Source organism: Mus musculus, chromosome 1 (assembly GCF_000001635.26).
Source record: "Mus musculus strain C57BL/6J chromosome 1, GRCm38.p6 C57BL/6J".
Taxonomy (NCBI): domain Eukaryota; kingdom Metazoa; phylum Chordata; class Mammalia; order Rodentia; family Muridae; genus Mus; species Mus musculus.
Window position 1 is genome coordinate 97,765,600 of NC_000067.6, and position 4,255 is coordinate 97,769,854.

A 4,255-nucleotide genomic window follows, 5' to 3' on the forward strand; every position below is an offset into this window, starting at 1 on the left:
AGAGGCCATGGAGGGGTGGCCTCTTACTGGCTTGCTCAGCTTGCTTGCATGCTTTCTTTCTTTCTTTCTTTCTTTCTTACTTAATTTTTTTGGTTTTTTGAGACAGGGTTTCTCTGTGTAGCCCTGGCTGTCCTGGAACTCACTCTGTAGATCAGGCTGGCCTCAAACTCAGAAATCCCCCTGCCTCTGCCTCTCAAGTGCCAAGTGCTGGGATTAAAGGCCTTCACCACCATCGCTCGGCTCAGCTTGCTTTCTTATAGAACCCAAGTCTATCGCCCAGGGATGACACCACCCACAATGGGCTGGGCCCTCCCATCCTTGATCACTACTTGAGAAAATGCCTTACAGCTGGATCTCATGGAGGGAGTTCCTCAAGGGAGGCTCCTTTCTCTGTGATAACTCCAGCTGTGTCAAGTTGACACACAAACCCAGCCAGTACACTCCTATAATGAAGAAGGATAAAAGCTGAAGAAGCAGAATCTCCATCCTACCGATGCTTGGCTTATGTCAAATAATAACTACTCCTCCACAATATTTACCAGCTTCCAAGATTTCTTCATTCATTTGACCTTGGTCATCTACCGTCCTCTTATTATAGAACAGCATGGATTTTATATAACTCTCCAAACCATAAAGCTTAAGAGAAGTTATGTTTTTATATGTTAAATACTTAGTTTTTACATGCAGGGCTTCCTAACATGTCGCTCAACAATGAATGCAGTTTAGGCACACAAACAAATTGTCTGAGCCATTCAGATAGCTTTAACGTCCTACTCAGATAATGAGCAACACTATCTTTAGTTTTCCCTTTGATACATTTTCGATAGATGTCTTAATGTAAAAACAAAAAAACAAAAAGGAAGCAATAACTACTTTGCAAATGAATGGTCTCTCAACCATCTTTGGATTATTTATAAATACTTGAAGTACATAGATAAATGCCTATCATTTCAATAGTACTGAACAGGTGAGGTTCAAGTCTTCCAATAATCTAAACTATGTTAATCAATCAGTTATCAAATAGTTAATAAAAAAAACGTGCAAAGCCAGGTCTGTTTAAATCTAAGGTCACAAATACAAGGAACAACAATGACAACACAAACATAAAAACAACCACCACCAGTAAAACAGAACTTCATTGTTCTTTATCACAGTGTAAATGTTCAATAAATTCTAAGAAAATATGGAGTATATTTTCCCTCTCATGTGGTATATGGTTTCTCACAAAATGAAATTTAAGGTGAATCTGAGGAGATCTAGAACATTCTCAATGATTATTTCACTTGAAATCCTACAACTTCCACTGCCTATAGCCATAGCATCACACAATACTCAACAATTTGATCAATGTTCAGTCACGAGCTCCAAAGTGATATTAAATGCCTAGTCTGAAGTATTCATGGATTATTCAAATATCAGAATTGAACCTTTCTTTAGTTTTAAGATTGCTTTTGTAGCAATGGTCCTCAAATAAACTGGTTGCATCATAATAATAAACATATTACTGGCCTATCACAAAAAGCTTTGATCAGAAATTCTTAAGTAGAGAATTTATATTTTAATGAACTGACAGGCAGCTAGGTTTGAGACTTAACACTAGTTAAAAATCGAAATGTGTTTTAGTTTACTAGTTTCCTCACATGGCAAACAGCAACTAGGAAACCTTAACATCTCTCAGAACCACTTGGTGGACTGGAGCTATTAAACTGTAAGGTCTAGGGTTGAGTGCAATATTTTGCCTTCCTAAAATTCCAAGGTGATGCTGACATTGCTTGGAATCTCACCGTAAGAACTGCTCCACTCTTGAAAATTTAACTTTAACTCTTGCTCCCCACCCCAAAATTCCTTAGCAGCTCTAGGCAGCAGACAGAATGAGGTTATACATCACATACAGTTTTGAAGATTAAATGAGAACGCAGGCGGCCAGAACAGCTAGCATGCAGTAAGGACTCTGTAAACATTAGCTGTTTCTATAACTGGTTAACTATGGTTATAAATAAGATTTTTCTGACTTTAACTGGCAAAAAACAAACATAAGCAACTCAGTTTAGAATGAACCTTCTAGCGAAGGCTGCCTGTGCAGATCCTCTTCTGATGGTCTTTGTGGAGACCTTTTTCAAGGCTCCAGTTTTACTTGGCTGCTCCACACCGGACGACCTACTGCCCTGGACAAACAGTCCTCTCTCTCATATGTTTACTCATTCTGGCTTGAGCTGCCTCTTCCTTAAATTAACACCCCGAATAAGCCATCAGTCCTGTATAGTATCTAGAGTTCCCTTACAAAAGTCCCCCAAGCTATCTTTCCATAGGTTCCACTAAAGTCCAGAAGTCCAGCCCCGGAATTAGTAAATTTCCACTAAAAATAAAAAAATTAAAAAGGAAACTGGAGCTCCATCAACTGCTGTTCAACCGGAATACAAACACATAACTGGTTTTCCTGAGATCCCAAAGCATTTTCTAGTGGAAACTTTATTATAAATGATAGCTAAATTCCAAGGCACTAGGAAGAAGTTACATAAAAAGTGTTAAATATTGGTTTCTTCCTGCTAGGAAAGGCAAGCTAGAATAGGTTTTTCGATTATATAAACCAAGACAGTTCCAAGTTCCATACAACTTTGGCAAATGACTGATTCCTCTCCCTCTTCAAAAGGTATACCTCTTTCTGCTGAGTCAGCATTTCTGCCTGGAATTTACCTTTCTGCTGAGTTAGCTTTTTGGTTTGGATTTTATTGCCATTTTAGAGGTAGTTCCTATTCCTGAAATAAACTGGAAGACTTCAAAGAATGCTTCCCAGACTCTTCTCATGCATCTACCAAACCCCAAACACATTTCTTAACCTTTTTGTCTCCTTGTGCTCCATACGTACCTTTCCCAATGATCTGTTTCACACCTGACAATGATGTGAGTGCTCAGGGTTTTGTTTCTAATTATCAAACATTTCAAATTATCAGAAAAACTAAATGAACTACTCTTATGCCTAGTATTAGATTCAATAGTCTATCAATTGTTAAATTTAATACCTTTATAATTACCTAAAAACTGAGATAGCAAGCATTGTACAATTATGAGCCTTCTAGTCATCAGTTTTTCCACTTGCCTTTTCAAAAAATAGCCTATGCTGCAGAAAATACATTCGACAGTCTGAAATATGTAATTCTACAGCACATACAGAATTTGCAGAAAGATCACGACTGTCATTTGTCACACACATATACACAAGCACACTATGGATGCATAACCTCTGATAGTTAGTGAAGAAACTGGAATAACAAGAGCAATGGCAGGACAATAGAATACAGATGCTGGATTCAGATCTAGTTTCTAGTAAACACTCAAAGGTTTTCCTGTGGCAAAATGTAACCAGGGTAAGTTCCACTACCTCACTAACTTTCCATTTTCCGGCTTAAAAATATAATAACCTAACAACCTTCACGAGCCTCTTGAAAGGATGAATGACAATATATGTGCAAACCATGTGGTACTGTTACACACTAATATCAGCTATCGTTATATTATTGCTCAAAAACCACGGGTTTCAGTTAGAAAAAAAAAACTGTAATAGTGAAACAAAATCCTGCCCCGGTATAGGCTAATGCTTAAGTCAGCCATGCTTCCTACTTCTGTGTCTTCCAGGACGCAAAAAGCAAAACGACCATTACCACAAACCTCAAGAATGGTAACTCTCAGGAAGTTGTCCAGAACCTCCAGGATGAGATCCAAAGGTCACTATCTACATGGGAGGACGCAACGCTGTGTAATCGATAAGGCGCGGGTGCGGCATTGACCTGCAACCTCGTCTCTTACCTTGCAACGCCGCTGTGCACACACACACAGTGCTTTTGTTCTTTGGAAGTGGGTGTGGAAAGCAAAGACAAGCAGAGCAAAGGATAGGGAATGAAACAGACACCTCTCCCCACAGAAGAAGCCAAACAACGGCGCACCCCTCGGTGAACGGAGATCCAAATACAAGTCGAACGTGGGTAGCTCCCTAACTAGCGGGACTGCAATTTCGGGCTTTTCAAACTCTAGAAATGAAAAGAGGAAGCGACTCGGGAAGCGGAGGAGAAATCAAGCCTGAAAGGGACCCTGGGGATGTTCTGTCACTCGTCCACAAGCACGCTGCCCTCCGCGACTGTCCGTGGCTCTTGCAAGACCACGTGTCCCGCATCCGCACCGTGGAGCAGAGACAAAGCAAACACCTGGAGGCGGCGGCGAGCCTCGGGCTGCCGGAGATGTCGCCTCTCCCGGTCCTCAC

At 40.4% G+C, this 4,255-nt stretch overlaps 1 protein-coding gene across 20 annotated transcripts in view; it reads right to left on the reverse strand.

The window, feature by feature from the left end:
- Positions 1-4,255, reverse strand: part of Ppip5k2 (diphosphoinositol pentakisphosphate kinase 2) — a 64,369-nt gene that overhangs the window by 59,557 nt on the left and 557 nt on the right. The window contains exon 1 of one of the 20 annotated variants that reach the window (XM_006529490.3): positions 3,805-3,889. The exons of the other annotated variants lie outside the window; for them this stretch is intronic. The gene's annotated coding sequence lies outside the window, so the exon portion shown is untranslated. Of the gene's footprint in view, positions 1-3,804; positions 3,890-4,255 lie in introns of those variants that run through there. 20 annotated transcript variants of the gene reach the window in all.